The sequence below is a fragment of the Hyla sarda genome, chromosome 5 (assembly GCF_029499605.1).
Source record: "Hyla sarda isolate aHylSar1 chromosome 5, aHylSar1.hap1, whole genome shotgun sequence".
Classification (NCBI taxonomy): Eukaryota; Metazoa; Chordata; class Amphibia; order Anura; family Hylidae; genus Hyla; species Hyla sarda.
The window spans coordinates 268,796,675-268,814,942 of record NC_079193.1 but is presented as its reverse complement, the minus strand read 5'-3'; the positions used below and the strand labels follow the sequence as shown (position 1 = coordinate 268,814,942).

General features: G+C 42.1%; 1 protein-coding gene across 1 annotated transcript in view; it reads right to left on the bottom strand.

The window, feature by feature from the left end:
- MIB1 (MIB E3 ubiquitin protein ligase 1) overlaps nucleotides 1-15,597 on the bottom strand; it is a 176,688-nt gene extending 161,091 nt beyond the window's left edge. Inside the window, exon 1 of the mRNA XM_056521697.1 lies at nucleotides 15,580-15,597. The gene's annotated coding sequence lies outside the window, so the exon portion shown is untranslated. The remainder of the gene's footprint in view (nucleotides 1-15,579) is intronic.
- Nucleotides 15,598-18,268: the final 2,671 nt, after the last annotated feature.

Sequence of the window (18,268 nt, the reverse complement as noted above, 5' to 3'; positions counted from 1 at the left end):
CCAGGGCATGGTTAACCTCTGCACCACCAGAGGTAGGGCTGCTGAATCCTGGGCTAGGCGCGGGACAAATAATGACTCCGATGCCAAGTTATGGAACAACAGCAGCTTTACTGAGGCAGACAGATGGAATAGTCTTTACAGCTCAGTTAGGCCCAAGGAAGTGACCAGTGAATTTAGAGACTTGCGGGCTCGCTGGGACTTGTAGTGGATTCGTTCAATTTGATGCAGGCCCACGCTGACTTTATACAGACTGATGTTGATTGACTTAACTAGGACTGACTAGACAGACTTCACCCTGTATGTAGCTTACCAGGTTTTGACTTTCACCTGTGGGGCACTGGATTAATGGACACTCTCTCAGGTCTTGACTGTTCGTCCGCATGCAATACACTAGACTGACTAGCTAGCTCTTTCCAGGGTTTATATGGGGGAGACTTTGGAGGGGTCCTATAGGTCACCCACAAGTCATCTGGTCACTTACACTTTCTCTGGTTACAAGACATGGCAACAAAATTTAAAAAGGTACACAACATTATATATACATTACAATAGATAACATACACACTTATTAACATTTTACACTACTCAGCATAAGGGGGGACTCAGGGGACACTGTAATAGAGTCCATTAGACAGGACAGCAAGGGTACAGGGGTGTAACTCCTGTACTGGGCCACCACACTAGACTATAGGATAACCTCTTAATCTAATACTGCTTCTAAGAGCCATATTATACTAGGCCATTATTGGCCAAATAGGCCGATATTGCTGGTATAATAAGACAGCGATTAGCAGATGAATGAGCTAATCTGAATTATGCCAGCCTGTCCCACATAAGTCTATATACTCAGCGTAATTTTTACCTGCTAAAAAGCATCAGTCATTAAATGTAATAAAAGGGGATGTGCGGCCAACTGCTCATTATAGGAAAGGGCCGCATGAACAATCCAGCAATCGTTCTTGTGGCCCTCCAACGCTAAAGGAGTGCAAATCTAATACACCCCTAACTCATTTTGTCCCATAAAGAAGAATTCATGGAAAGACAGATTTCCAGATTTCCTCAGCTATAACCAACACAAATAAAGAAAATGTGGAAATGACTGTGTCTTTAACAGACTTGTTTCTAAAATGTATGAATCTGTGCATCAGCACATCCAGATCGACACAGTACTCAACAGTAACCTTGTTTAGTATGTGTTCTCATTCTACAGGTTTTTATTATTACTTGAAAATCCAGCATATTTCAAGTACAATTAAATACTGCTGACCATACTGTTACACCCACTTGTCTCATTGACCCTTCGGTTCTCATGCCCACACTGTGGTGGATACAAAGCTCTTTCTGTACATGCTTTGAATGAAAAATGGTGGGATTCTCAGTTATTCTCTGTTCTATGAGATTTGTGCTTTTTCCCTTATAATATTTAATGAATATGTCAATAATTCTAATTAAAAAATTACATCTATTTTCTTGTTAAAAGGTTTCCAGCGTCATATGCCCACAAAGACAAACAGTTCCAATCAAGAATTTAAAAGTGCATAAACAGAATATTGCTTCCATGGTTATTAGATCTTTGCTTACTAATAGAAACTGGAGATATGTAAAGTCATGAACTATTGACTACTAAAATCAAATTTGCAGAGTAAAAGTTACCAACAACTCAAATACTTTATGTGAAAAAATGGTAGATTACTGTCCATGGAGGGGTGTGAGGGCCGGTTTTATTTTCGTTGTAATATATGTTTAAATGGCACTGTCAGAATCCAAAACATTTTATATGTTGTACATTTTGGCAAAAGATTAACCTTTCTCATATACTTCATAAAAAATACTTCCGTTTTATAGAAATCATGGCATACACAGTGACTTTTGTAGTTTTACAAGATTGATGTTATCTGCAATTCAAGAAGAGGGACGGCATGACTTCATCCATGGGTGGCAGCCGAAAAAAAGTCGACAGTAAGAAACTACAAAATCTCTGGTGCTACAGCACAGTAAATCAAAAGCATACAAGCAAGGGGAATTCATAATGCCGATTTTTTACGTTTTCCTACTGACAAAGAAATTATCAGTCTATTATTTTAATAGTATGTTTATTTGAACAGTGACAGACAAAATAACAAAAAATACAGAAAAACACTTTTCAAATACGTTATGAATTGATTTTTATTTGATCCCCTATCAATCTGCATGATTTCTGGCTCCCAGATATCTTTTATACAGGTAACAACCTAAGATTATGAGCACTCTCTTAAACGGAGTGCTACTAATCTCAATTTGTTACCTGTATAAATGACACCTGTTCACTGAAGCAATCAATCAGATTGCAAACTCCTCACCATGGCCAACACCAAAGAGGTGTCCAAGGATGTCAGGGACAAGATGTAGACCTACACAAGTCCTGAATGGTCTACAAGACCATGGCCAAGCAGCTTGGTGAGAACTTTACAACAGTTGGTGCGATTATTCGCAAATGGAAGAAACACAAAATAAACATCAATCTCCCTCAGATGGGGACTTCGTGCAAGGGACCATAGTCACCAAAAATTTGTAGACACTATGCCATATGGAATAAAATCCTGCAGCGCTGTTAGGTCCCCGTACTCAAGAAAGAGCATGTACAGGCCTTTCTGAAGTTTCTCAATGAACCTCTGAATCATTCAGATGTTCATTGGCAAGCTTCAGATGGGCCTTTCTATCTGCTTTCTTGACCAGGAGGACCTTGCAGTGTGTTGCAGTTGCACCAACTTTTATAAACTTCTCACCAAGCTGCTTAGTGGTGGAATTGTTACCCATTACAGCCTTGTGTATGTCTACAATCTTGCCCGTGACATCCTTGGACATCTATTTGGCCTTGGTGGACAGTTTGCAATATGATTGCTTCTGTTAGAAAGATGTCTTTTATACATGTAACAAGCTGAGATAACTGATCTATTCTCGTGAATGGCTTACGTCCTGCAAGACAGGCAATTCCAATTCATAGGGGGAGATTTATCAAAGTTGTCTATTCCCGCATCAATATAGATCAAACTACAGAGTGTTAGGCTGGTCTATTGTGCGAATAATTTATCAAAAGGCATATGGCTCTTGATAAATTCTGCACACAGACTTCGGGATCTATGCTTTAGACTGTATTTAAACCTGCTCCAACATGGGCTGACATTTCAGCCAATGCAACTTGTCGCTGAAAAGTCGCTTTTGATAAATTCAGCACCAATGCATTTTTCCGTCTAAAATAGACTAGAATGCATCATATTCAAAAAATCCTCTAAAACAAAAGTCGCACATATTTAGACTGCGACTTTCTGTGCAACAAATTTAGACAGGAAAAACCAGTCTAAATCCTTTGATAAATCTCCCCCATATTTCTAAGCCAAGCCCCTGCCTATTTGTCAAGTCCATGTACACTAATATTGCTTATAGATGTGAATTCACGCAGTGGGTTAGATGCAACTTACTATGTGCACTGCCCTCTCACTGCAAATTCACTGTGGAAGGGAAGACCTAGAGACCACCTTACATCAATATCAACCACCACAATAACATCATCACGCCGATCTGTATCAGCATTCAGGTGTCAGTTTAAATGGAGCAGGGGCACCATGCTGAAATCCTCTCTTTCTCTGCTTAACCTCGATATATGGTGTCAGGAGGGCAGAGAGCTGCTCAAGTGCACATTGGTATTTCACAGGTACAAAGCCCAGAAGGCTGCAGGTTAAGGGCCTTTTTTGCCCTAGACTACCAGTTATACTGACAAGTTTAATGCCCTAAATTACCAGGGATGTTCGCCTTTACTTTTATAGACCATCAGGGATGCTGGCAATAAAGGGATCTGTCATCAGATTTGACCCCATATAACTAGCAGTTATAGATGTGAAAATAATGTTTCCTACTATGTTTGGATGTCCTTCTGCCTGTTCTTTAAGGGGGAGAAAGAAACTTTTGCAAATCTGTTGTTCCATTTGTAACTGATGCTCAACTAGTTATTGGGGCTTGTGACTACCCGAACTATTTACCATGCTTCAGTCTTTATGCACGACTATTCAGTCTCTAATCATGCCTGCTGAGGTGTTATTGACAGCCCAGGCATGGACCGACATCACCAATCAGCTCCCTGAAGTCTCTTGCAGTCCCAGAGATGCGTTGCTTCTGAGCTAGCATGAGACTTCAGGAAACCGTGATGTCAGTCGGTGCCGTGCTGTGAGGTCATCAATATCTGCTTAATAGGTTGCAGGAACCAAGCTGGGCCGCTACTCAATGAATGGAGCTATGTGCTTTCAGCTCCATTCACTTTGTATGTGGACACTGCAACTCTGGCAAACAGCTGATCAACAGGGGTGCTGGGTGTCAGACTCCATGATCACATACCGATGGCATATCCTCCGAATAGGCCACCAGTGAGGAGGCCTTGGCTCTCCTCATTTACAAAGCAACCACCACTCCGTGAAGGGGAGAGCCGGAAATACAGTGCTTGTGCAGCTCCGTCTCTCTTTTACAGATGCATGGAGGGGTCGTGTTGACTAGTGCTCCACATGGTGGTCGCTTTGTGCATGAGGAGATTCAAGGGCGCTTGGGAGGAGATCACGGAAGGTCACAGCAGTCAGACCCCCATGATCAGACACATATTCCCAATTCTGTGGCTAGGGGTACTCCAGTGGAAAACAAATTTACTTAAATCAACTGGGGCCAAAAAGTTAAACAAATTTGTAAATTACTTCTATTTAAGAATCTTAATCCTTCCAGTACTTATCAGCTGCTGTATACTACAGAGGAAGTGTTCTTTTCTGTCTGACCACAGTGCTCTCTGCTGACACCTCTGTCCATGTCAGGAACTGTCCAGAGAAAGAACAAATCTCCATAGCAAACCTCTCCTACTCTGGACAGTTCCTGACATGTCAGCAGAGAGCACTGTGGTCAGACAGAAAATAAATATTCAACTTCCTCTGCATTATACAGCAGCTGATAAGTAGTGGAAGTATTACGATTTTTAAATAGCAGTAGTTTACAAATCTGTTTGACTTTCTGGCACCAGTTGATTAGATCCTGATTTCACTGGAACCAGCTGTCATTGTTGTCAGTAGTCTGAAGCATAGGAGCCATTGTGATGGAACTTGAGTGCTTCATGGTCCTTCTTAACATGGTGCTATGGTGCTGGCAAAGTCTGAAAGGTGTGTGTGTGGGGGGGGGGGGGGAGCACAATTTTATTACAAATTGTGAATGCCAGGAAATGCTATGGTATACACCCGTGTTCCTTTAAGGAGAACTGAGGAGAAACATTTTTCTTTTCCCCTGTGCTCGGGCTGCAGAAAAACTAAAAAAACAAACTTTAACTCACCTTCCTACGTTCCCTGTTGTGCCAATATCGGCGTCCCAGTCCTCCGGTGCTGATCTTCTTCCTGCTTCTTGGGCTCGGTGACTCATACTGCGCTCAGCGTATCGCCAGCCGCAGCGATGTCCCGCCTCGGACGGTGATAGGCTGAGCGCACTGTCATGTAAAGAGCCTGGGCCCTGCCTTCTCCCTGCTGCCCGGGCTCCTTACATGACAGTGCGCTCAGCCTATTACCGGCGGAAGGAGGACATCGATGCGTCTGGCGATACGACGAGTGCAGTATGAGTCACCGAGCCCAAGAAACAGGAAGAAGACCAGCACCGGAGGACCAAGACACCGAAATCGGCGCAACGGGGGGACGTAGCAAGGTGAGTAAAAGATCGTTTTTTTTTGTTTTTGCAGCCCGGGCACAGGGGAAATATCCAGCTATTGCAAAACTACAAAGCCTTTGTCTCTCCAGACATGATGTGAGTGGTAGTTTTACAATGGTTAAAAGGCTACAGGTGGGGGAATACGGATATACACTGACAAGCTATAAGGCTATGTTTTTACAATCAAATCTCTGAAACAAAAATTGTGACCTACAGTATAGTAACATATGTAACTTTTAATCGTTCAATTTAAAAAGTTCTCAGACAAGGCTAAACACAGACACACAATGACAGAGTCAGTTAGTGATCACTAGATCTAGAAGAGGATGAGTAGGAATCTAGAAATCAAATGGGCGCTCACAAATCAAATGTAGCCACCCTAATCCTTCTGTCCCTGACTCCCTGATCTAGTCTAAGGTCAACCAATAACCTGAAGACACCCCACCATCTTCAAACTCCCTATTAATTCCCTGGTTATAAGTAAGATATAGGGCAGGATAAAAAATCACACAAATAATAATATGCAGTCCTGTGAATGATCCGCAGCGCCGCTGGTAAGCAGTGGTGCATGCATGGATCTCCAGACTCCTCATTCCAGATAGTCAGCGTGAACTCTGTTCGACAGCAGAGAGTGAGAAGCTTTGCCAGCATCTCCCTCTTTGGTATATGGATCAGTCATAGCAAGCCCCCCCCCCCCCCCCCATTACTTTTCCTTGGAAGGACACCCAAAAAGGGTGAGCGGCAGGAAAGCAGGTTGCAAATAAATAAAATATACTCCTTAACAGAGCTTCCCCTGAAATTCACTGCCCTAGTCACAAGTTTCTAGTGGCAAATTAAGTCATGAACACAGCCAGTAGACAAGAGTGAAAAAAGCCAGAATACAGTATGCGCAAGCAGAGAAAGAGCAAAATAAAGAATAATGTCAAAATTGTTAAAATATATTGTATTGCTCAGTATATAAGAGACTCCTGCTGCTGGAGTGTATTTTTTTACTAACTCATAGGAAGTATAAATATGTGACATAAGAACACTAAGGGCACACCAGGGCTGACGCTGAACTTTCATTGTCCTTGAGTAGATTGTATGTTGACTGAGATTTTGTACCGCAGCCTTAAAGATGCATTCTTCTACTGTCATTAGACAGCACAATTCTCAGAACATTCCGTACACTCATCAGACACAGCCACTGATAGGTGTTATCTCACCATGACCAGAACTAATATTAGGCACAAACTAATTATAAACTACTAATCCAGCAAACAGTATCATTCATTCCTTCTTACTAGATTTTTCTTTGCTTACAACTTTTCTCTTATTTGAAATGATCATGCTGCAAATCATTCTAAAATACATTAAAGTATTTTTAATGTCTTAGAAAATATATATTTGTGATATAGAAAAGTCATTCATTTAAACACACACTTAGGTTGAAGTCAGCAGCTGACTGAATGCATACTTATCCCCTCCACGGATTTCAACAAACTTTCGTTTTAGCAAGTTGTTTCGGATATCTACTTTGTACGACACAAGCATTTTTCCAATAAATGTTTATGTGATGTCCCAGTACTGGATATGTTCCTACAGTCCTGTCAGGTTGAGTCCCTGTACGTCCTCAGGGCTCTCCTTCAGGAATAGGTTGTATATTAAAGGAGAACTCCGGAACATAAAAATTGTGGCCCATACTGCCGGCAGTAAAAAAAAATAAAGATGTACATACCTTCCTCCGCTCCCCCGGGGCCTCCGGTAACCGGCTCCGGTCTCCGCCGCAATCCACTTCCTGGTTGCCGGTGGTCGCATGAGTCATAGTGCGCTCAGCCAATCACCAGCCGCAGCGAAGTCAGACTCGGCCGGTGATAGGCTGAGCGGCAGTGTGAAACGCTTCAGGACACAAAATTCTTCACTACACCAGCACCTGCTGCCGGGGCCGAAAACGTCACACTGCCGCTCAGCCTATCGTCGGCCGAGTCGGGACTTCACTGCAGCCGGTGATTGGCTAAGCGCAGTATGACTCACCCGACCACCAGCAACCAGGAAGTGGATCGCGGCGGAGACCGGAGCCGGTTAGCGGAGGCCCCGGGGGAGCGGAGGAAGGTATGTACATCTTTATTTTTTTACTGCCGGCACTATGGGGGACAATTTTTATGTTCCGGAGTTCTCCTTTAAGTGCAAAGGACCTTTGAAGTGGGTCACATAATTGTTAGTCACATTATAATGTTTGTCACATGTTTAAGTCATATGTTTGTTACCCAGAGAGCACCAGGTGACCCTCAGTTGGCCTATGGGCTCCTTGCTCAGCCCCCCTTTATAAAAGGGGGAGGTACTACAATCTCTCTCTTGTGTTTCACTTTCTGCTGAGGTCAAGTCCAGTCCAGACATCTCAGGGTGAGTGTCCAGCACATCTGGAGGCCTCAACCTAAATTGCAGCCACAAATCAGTAAGTCAAGTCATCTTTATCATCTGTCATCATCTTCAGTCAAGTCAATTGTAGTCAGCGTGGCCTGCACCTATAGTCTGTCAAGTCACTGCAAGTCCCAGCAAGCTGCAAGGACCCCCGTGTTACTGGTCATCTCTCTGGGATCCTGGCTGAACTGTCTAGAATGTACCATCTGTCTACCTCAGTAAAAGCTACCGTTAACCTTAACCTGGCCTTGGACTATTATTTGCCCCTGCCTAACCTAGGACTAGCAGTGCTACCTTCGGGTGATTAAGGTTAAATCACGCCCTGGCGTCAAGAACACGAAGGGATTAATACCATCAACCCCTGCGCAACACCATCTGCCCCTTACACTTCACCTCACACCCCATGGCTCACCACATTTACAAATAGGTAATTACATTTTTATTCACTTCCAATGGGTCACAACGTCAAACCTCCAATGGGTTACGAGTTTACATATACAACAGGGATTGTGGCTTGAAAAAATCCAGAAATGTCATGTTCAGAAGCTTCCGATAATTGACATTATTTGGCAATGTACCTGTGGTAGGATTTTAAGGCTTACTTTCAAGGCCTAGAAAAACGAAGATATGTGAGATGTAAATCTATTGTGGTGACCGAGAAGTTTAGTCTGGGTATAATCTCCCGTATACCCGATTAAACATAAATACATAAGAATAATGGGAAGTGACTGGTTCTCAAGGTCTTGGGTGGTAATCAATAGTGTTATGGTTATAAGTGATGTGGTATTGTCTGTGAATATGTAATGGTGGTGGTGGTGATTAATGTATATAATGATAAGTGTTCTGAATTTTGTAGAATATGGTAGGTTGAATAAATGGATGAAAAAGAGAGAAGAAGAAGAGAGGAAAAAGTAGAAGAGAGAAGCAGGAAAAAATAAAAAATGAAAAATGATAAAGAAAAGGTGGGAGACAATGGGAAAAAAAAATAGAGAATAAGCTTTTACTTGGATAGATTAAAAGCGTAGTTTATTTGTAATAGAATAGGTAAATATAAAAATGGAAAAAGCGCTGGGCCCTAGCACTTATACTTTCCAATACATATATAATATTTAAAATAAATAATTTATAAATGTACAACATGGTCAGTAGACTAAGTAATAGTGTAAATATACAGTTTATAAATATACAGTTTATATCTTAATTATATATAGATAGACTCGGTACTGCGACCGCAAGATGTTCCAAAATAGTCAAATAATCTCGGTACTGCGACCGTAAAGGTGTTCCAAATAGTCAAATAATCAACGGTACTGCGATTGTATGGCACCTGCCACAATTCTCCAAATGAATACTCCAAAAGAATCAAGTCACAAAGTAGCAGTGCTGTGACCGCGAATAGCAAATAGTCAGCTCGATAGGACACAGTGTATCAATGTGTCAATGTATCACTATGTTGCTGTACAGACAGAGTAAATGCCGGTGGTTGTAAGTATTTTTGCGGTGCTGCGACCGCGCTGGCTCACTCAGAGTGAGGAGGCCATAGTGTGTGATCTTGCAGTGGGCCATAAAAAAGGAGGCTCCAGCGGTTGCAAGGCTGGGTAGTGGAATAAGGGGGGGGAACGACTTGTGGTACTGTGTACCTCTCACCCAGTCACTCCTGTAGGTTCTGCGATGTCGGTCCTCACTCTGGGAGTGTGGCAGCTTGCTGTGGCTGTAGCTCGGCTTCTCCTTGTGGTGGTGAGCGTGTTGAGCGCGTGTGTGAATACAGGCGCGCTGTGATGATCCTGTGGATCGGTGTTTGCCTCAAGGTTAGGCTGATGATCCACAGGATCATCACAGCGCGCCTGGATTCACACACGCGCTCAACACGCTCACCACCACAAGGAGAAGCCAAGCTCCAGCCACTGCAGACAGCCACAGCAAGCCGCCACGCTCCCAGAGTGAGTACTGACATCGCAGAGCCTACAGGAGTGACTGGGTGAGAGGTGCACAGTACCACAAGTCGTTCCCCCCCTTATTCCACTACCCAGCCTTGCAACCACTGGAGCCTCCTTTTTTATGGCCCACTGCAAGATCACACACTATGGCCTCCTCACTCTGAGTGAGCCAGCGAGGTCGCAGCACCGCGAAAATACTTACAACCGGCATTTACTCTGTCTGTACAGCAACATAGTGTTACATTGACACATTGATACACTGTGTCCTATCGAACTATTTGCTGTCACAGCACTGCTACTTTGTGACTTGATTCTTTTGGAGTATTCATTTGGAGAATTGTGGCAGCTGCCATACAATCGCAGTACCGTTGATTATTTGACTATTTGGAACACCTTTACGGTCGCAGTACCGAGATTATTTAACTATATTGGAACATCTTGCGGTCGCAGTACCGAGTCTATCTATATATGATTAAGATATAAACTGTATATTTACATAGTGCTTAGTCTACTGACCATGTTGTACATTATAAATGATTTATTTTAAATATTATATATGTATTGGAAAGTATAAGTGCTAGGGCCCAGCGCTTTTTCCATTTTTATATTTACGTATTCTATTACAAATAAACTACGCTTTTTATCTATCCAAGTAAGAGCTTATTCTCTATTTTTTTTCCCATTGTCTCCCACCTTTTCTTTATCATTTTTGTTTTCCTGCTTCTCTCTTCTACTGTTTACTTTCAAAGCCTACTTCCTCTTTGCTTGACATGATGGAAAATCTAAAGAAATAAGAAAGAGACATCATAAAAAGAATTGTGGACCTCCACAAATATAGTCCATCCTTGGGAGCAACTTCCAAATACCTGAAGGTTCCACATTTAGTTTATACAATATGGGACCACACATGCATCATACCATTCATAAAGGAGGATAACTTGTGAAGATGCTGGAGGAAAAAAGTACCAAAGTATTAATATCAACAGTGAAATCGGTCCTATATTGGCATGACCTAAATGGCTGTTCGGCAAGGCCACTGATCCGATTTTTTTATGTAGGTCAATGGATCCGACTTTATATACGATTTTAAGTTATAAAATCGGTTACTCAAGTCGGATGGAGAAATCGTGATGTGAACGCAGCCTTAGAATATTTATCATGCTAAGCCTATATGTATCTAACAACCTATAAAAATCACTGGATATTTAAGAATAATAGCAAGTACATGAGAAGGTAACTATACAATATAGTGATGTTTCAATGTTTCAGACCTAGATGCAGGCAGGTGCACTAATGTTACCCCATCTACCTGCACTTTTACACTGACAGTGCAGCCAAAGACCAGAAGAGGCATACAGGCATACAGCATAAGCAGCAGTTCAATGAGGTAATGGGTTCAGGGTTTTGGTTTATTTTTTTAATTTTGTTTTTGTTTTGCAGGGGGCACTTACAGCAAGTGAAATAATTATTAAACATTTCACCAGTTTTCTTTCTAAATATATTTCCAAAGGTGATATTGACATGTTAACAACAACCCAAATAATCAATACATACAAAGAAACCAAAATAAATATGCTCAGAAAAAAAGTTATGTGTAATAACGTGAAATGACACAGAGGAAAAATATTTGAACTCATGCAAAAAGGTGAAAGCATGGAGGTGCAAAAAAGCATGGAAAGCCAAGACAACACCCTAAATGTATCAGTAATTAAAAAGCTATCAAGCCCTTTGTCAGTACAAATTAAGACCCCAGTGATGGCTGCAAAGGCCAAGGTGTCACACAAGGCACGTATGATGAATAAGAGCTGTCTCAAGACCTTCACAACTTGGTTGTTGCAAAATGTTACAATAGTGTTGGTTAAAGGTTTTGAATGTTCCAGTGAGCCCTGTTTGGGGCCATAATACAGAAGTGGAAAGACAATCATTTCACCAAAAATGTGCCTCAACCAGTTGCTCTTCACAAGATTTCTGACAGAGAAGTGAAAAGAATAATCAGAAGAGGTGTCCAAGAGCCAAGGACCAATTGTGGAGAGCTTCAAAAAGGCCTGAAGTTAGCAGGTACTGTTGTCTAAAAGAAAACAGTAAGTAATGCACTCCGCTGCCACGGCCTGTGTGTACGCTCACCATGCAAGAATACATTGCTGAATAAAAACAATCTTGAAGCTTGTTTAAAGTTTGCTGCACAGCATTTCAATAAGCCAGTGAAATACTGGGTGAATATAGTGTGGTCAAGTGAGAGCAAAATGGAACAGATTGGATGTGATAATACACACAATGTTTGGAGGAGAAATGGCCCTGCACATCACCCTAAAAATACCATACTAACAGTGAAGTCTGGAGGTGGGAACATCATGGTGAGGGGCTGCTTTTCAACAAATGGTACTGACAATGTCACATAATTGAAGGAACTATGAATGTGCAAATTTACAGTGACATACCAGGACACAAGGAGGATCTTACTGTGTATGGGCAATAATAATTAACTTACTTTGTGGGAAGGCACTGTGGGAACACTTATGGTTAATTGAGGCACTAAAGGGACACTAAGGGAGCATTAATGTGTTTTTTGACACTAAGGGGTCACTTGTTGCTTGTTAAGTCACAAAGAGTGCATTCAGAGCTGTAGCTAGCTCTTTTTGCGCCCGAGGCAGGCCCATAAAATTGTACCCCCCTCCCAAAAAAAAGTAAAAAAAAAAAAGTGGTTCTGAAGCATAATACAGGATCAGTACAGAATAAGTAATGTCATGTATGTACACAGTGACCCCACTGGCAGAATAGTGAGTGCAGCTCTGGAGTATAATACAGGATATAACTCAGCATCAGTACAGGATAAGTAATGTCATGTGACCTTGCATTCACTGAAATAGTGATATTTTGTCCGATGGGTGGCACCCATTGTGGAAAATCTATCCATTACAGTAAATGCAAGGTCACATTACATTACTTTCCGTGTAGACAGCAGTTCACTTACAGTGGGGCAAAAAAGTATTTAGTCAGCCACCAATCGTGCAAGTTCTCCCACTTAAAAAGATGAGAGAGGCCTGTAATTTTCATCATGGGTATACCTCAACAATGAGAGTCATAATGAGAAAAAAATCCATTAAATCCCATTGTCTGATTTTTTAAGAATGTATTTGCAAATTATGGTGGAAAATAAGTATTTGGTCACCTACAGACTTGTAGCCTCTCTCTCCCTCCTCCCATTGTATGTGTGCTCAGTCACACTGGAAGCAGGCTGCGAGTCGGCCTAATGCTGCTGTAATTGCCCACTGGCCCCTGGTTTTTGCTTATCACGCACAGGTAGGTTAGTGTTAGGTCACATGCCACTTGAGAAACCTTGGCGTTGGTGTGCGGGCTCTGGTATGTCCTTCATCTAAGGATATACTGGCGAAAGTCTCAATTTTAACATCAGTGTTGAGGGATAGCCAATGTCATTGTATACATGTACCACAGTAGTGCACCTAAATTCCTGTATTGTATTCTAATTGTTACACATCCACACCGTTTATCTGGTGGAGGATGCCATTGTGGCACTTGTAGTCTGTTGCAGACATCCTCCATTGTATGCATTATTATGCTGGGGATCGCCCTTAGCAACGGACTACAAGGGCAGGATCTGCTCCCCCAGTATATATGCACAACTGCATTTGGGGTTGAGCACCTCCTGCCATTTAAGACCACGTCTTTGTTGTTGTTTCACCTACAAACAAGCAAGATTTCTGGCTCTCACAGACCTGTAACTTCTTCTTTAAGAGTTTCCTCTGTTACTTTTTGGTAAAAACTCAACTCGTCATGTTTGGAGAAGAAAGAATGCTGAGTTGCATCCAAAGAACACCATACCTACTGTGAAGCATGGGGGGTAGAAACATCATGCTTTGGGGCTGTTTTTCTGCTAAGGGACCAGGATGACTGATCTGTGTAAAGGAAATAATGAATGGGGCCATATATCATGAGATTTTGAGTAAAAACCTCCTTTCATCAGCAAGGGCATTGTAGATGAAATATGGCTGGGTCTTTCAGCATGTCAATGATCCCAAACACACCACCCGGGCAACAAAGGAGTGGCTTCGTGAGAAGCATTTCAAGGTTCTGGAGTGGCCTAGCTAGTCTCCTGATCTCATTCCTTTGGAGGGAGTTGAAAGTCCATGTTGCCCAGGGACAGCCACAAAAAATATCTGCTCTAGAGGAGATCTGCATGGAAGAATGGGCCAAAATACCAGCAACAGTGTGTGAAAAGCTTGGGAAGACTTACAGAAAGCGTTTGACCTCTGTCATTGCCAACAAAGGGTATATAACAAAGTAGGGGCCCGTGGGGGGTGGTTACCTATTTATTGTCACTGGCAGCAGGTTTTAGGAAGAAGAGCCTGGCGCTGGCACAGGCGGCGGTGCAGGCACATGAGGCGATGAGGAAGAATGACGGCGTGCACATGCGCATCTCCCTCACCCCCCGCGCTCCTCTCTGCAGCTGCCACGGGACCACGTTGCACGTCATCAATGAAGTGACGTTTCGCTATGCTCCCAGGCAGCCACTGCGGTACTCTTACTGTACGCCACAGGCTGCCTGGGAGGTAATTTAAAAAAAAAGGCTGCCGCTGCCCTAGGTGACCCGCACACCTCAGCGGCCGTCTAGATTTTTAAAAAAAAAGGGGCGGGGAGCACGTCTGCGCCCCCTTTACAGAGGCTGCAGCTGCGCCTCTGGGTGCATTTACTGTGTGTGTGGAAGCACTAAGGGAGCAGTTACTGTGTGTGTGTGGGGGGGGAACATCCCCTTTTACTGAGAATTCTTTTACTGAGAATTCGTAACCAGTGATGCTGAAGTTGCTCATGTGAAACTTTAACACTGAATAAGTAAGGAAGTACCTACGTATGAATCCTTTTTTCACTTCTATATATAGCTTTCAAGTTCTAAACAGATTGTTATAAATACATTAAAAAGGTTTCCCTTATAAATGTTATTCACCTCTGTATTTAGCTGTATTCAGTGTGCCCTCCCCTTTCTGCCTTTGACACTAGTTCTTTGCACAGTATCATGATGCTTTATCATATTATAAAATAAGTATTATACCACTCACCTATCATGGAAGGGATGAAATAAAATGTTATTGGACTTTTCCATTATTGCTTGTGTTGTTAATATTGCTTTTCCATTGTCGCACCATTATATATTACTTTTGTATGTCCCTTAGCCTAAGGGTACGTTCAGACGCGCGGATTTTTTTGCAGGTTTTCCGCTGCATATTTTAAAGTGGGCGAGCTCTTCTCGGCTGTCCACAGCAGTTTTTCCGCGGCGGAATTTATGCTGCGGAAAATCCACCACAGTCCCTACTGACTTCAATGGGGCTTGCGGCAAATTTTCCGCAGTGTACATTCCGCCACGGAAAATCTGCTGCGGACAGCTGAGAAGAGCCCGCCCACTTTCAAATACGCAGCGGAAAACCCGCTAAAAAATCCGCCTGTGTGAACATACCCTTATAAAGAAGTATCGATTGGGTAGGGACCAAATACACATTAAAAGGAAAAGTTAAACAGTAAGCTTACCCACATTAAACTGCTGATACTGGCTGATAATGTGGGTGACCCAGATTGCAAGGTCTTTCTGGGGGTGATTTATCAAAACCTGTGCAGAGGAAAAGTTGCCCAGTTGCCAATGGCAACCAATCAGATCGCTTCTTTCATTTTAAACAAGGCCTCTGCAAAATGAAAGTAGCGATCTGATTGGTTGCTATGGGCAACTAGACAACTTTTCCTCTGGACAGGTTTTGATAAATCACCCCCAGCTATCTTTTTCCTATGTGTCGACATCTCTGCAATATCCCCCAAATTCCTAGTATATAATTGAGTGTCTTTGGTGCACTCGAGGTGTTCCCTAGCTCCTTGGTGCACTGGTATACCCCCTCAGTTGGTCCCTGATGCATCCAAATAAATGTCTCCAAATATTCATAACATTCCTCTTCTGCTCATAGCCGCTGATGCTGTGAGAACGGCACATGCATGGTGATACTCTAGCCAGCCATGCTGAAGATCTGAGGGGTGCCTATGGAGGAGCACATGATGATACACACTACTGTGCCTTCTCCATAGAAGTACACTGCACTCATGCAAAGAGAGCAAGTGCAGTGGAGAAGGAACAGTGACATGTTACGTCAAATGATCTTCCATAGGCAGCCATGTAAAGACTGAGGAGCCGTCTAGCTGCACAGGGGAATGGGATCAAAATGAGGTGAAGCTACATCATTAGAGAGAACAGGGCAGCAGAGAAAGCACACTGTATCAGTACATCATTCATTCGAATCAGTGCAATGGTGTCTTAACAAAAAAAACTCTTTAGTGAGGTTGTCCAGTGAAAGTAACAACCTGAGTATTGTGCCAAAAAGTATACTAAAGCAACTTACTAATATAATATTAGTAGCACAGATCTTCTATAAGCAGATAGGCAGTCTAGCTTGTAGCTATGACATCAGGTCACACTCTGTGAAAGCAGCCTGCTCTGTCCCTCCTCCCCCCCCCCCCCCCCATTCTGTATGCTTAGGAAAAGACAATTGATGTAAAGAGGGGGACCTTGTATTACTGCATATTAGATTTTTAAGGCAGTAGGAAGCCTTTTTCAGTCAAAGTAGTTTCAGTGATAACAGGCTCACTGCTGTCTTATCCAAAAAAGGCTTCCTGCTGCTTAAACATCTAGTGAGTAGTTATATGAGCTTCCATCTCTTCACATCAATGGTCTTATCCCGAGCAGACAGGAGGGAAAGGGAGGAGCAGGGATGGGAGCTGTGCTTTCAGAGAGTATGACGTGATGTCACAGCTACAAGCCACACAGCTCAGCTAATAATGGAAGATCTGTGCAGTATGGCTAATAACATTAATAAGTTGCTTTATTATACTTTTTGACACCACACAAAGGTTGTTTCTTTTGCTGGACAAACCCTTTAACTCCTTAACCCCTTGAGGACCCAGCCCATTTTAACCTTAAGGACCAGAGCATTTTTTGCACATCTGACCACTGTCACTTTAAGCATTAATAACTCTGGGATGCTTTTACTTTTCATTCTGATTCTGAGATTGTTTTTTCGTGACATATTCTACTTTATGTTAGTGGTAAAATTTCATCAATACTTGCATCATTTCTTGGTGAAAAATTCCAAAATTTTATGAAAAAAATGAAAATTTAGCATTTTTTTTTGAAACTTTGAAACTCTCTGCTTATAAGGAAAATGGACATCCCACATACATTATATATTGATTCACATATACAATATGTCTACTTTATGATTGCATCATAAAGTTGACATGTTTTTACTTTTGGAAGACACCAGAGGGCTTCAAATTTCAGCAGCAATTTTCTAATTTTTCAAAAAAATTTCAAAATCTGAATTTTTCAGGGACCAGTTAATTTTTTAAGTGGATTTGAAGGGCCTTCATATTAGAAATACCCCATAAATGACCCCATTATAAAAACTGCACCCCTCAAAGTATTCAAAATGACATTCAGAAAGTTTGTTAACCCTTTAGGTGTTTCACAGGAATAGCAGCAAAGCGAAGGAGAAAATTCAAAAACTTCATTTTTTTTCTTGTAGACAAAGTTAAACATTTTTTTACAATGGGTAAAAGGAGAGAAATCACCCTAAAATTTGTAACCCAATTTCTCTTGAGTAAGGAAATATATGTGTATGTCAAGTGCTCTGTGGGTGCACTAGAGGTCTCAGAAGGGAAGGAGCGACAATGGGATTTTGGAGAGTGAGTTTTTGTGAAATGGTTTTTGGGGGGTATGCCACATTTAAGAAGCCCCTATGGTGCCAGAACAGCAAAAAAAAAAAAAAGAAAAAGAAAAAAAAACACATGGCATACTATTTTGGAAACGACATGCTTCAAGGAACGTAAGAAGGGGTCCAGTGAGCTTTAACACCCCACAGGTGTTTGACTACTTTTCATGTGTAAATTAAATTATTTTTTTCCCCTAAAATGCAGTTTTTCCCCCAAATTTTACATTTTTACAAGGGTTAATAGGAGAAAATGTCCCCCAAAATTTGTAACCCCATCTCTTCTGAGTATGGAAATACCCCATAAGTGGACGTCAAGTGCACTGCGGGCATACTACAATGCTCAGAAGAGAAGGAGTCACATTTGGCTTTTGGAAAGCAAATTTAGCTCATATGGTTTTTGGGGGGCATATCACATTTAGGAAGCCCTATGGTGCCAGAAGAGCAAAAAAAAAAAAAAACACATGGCATACT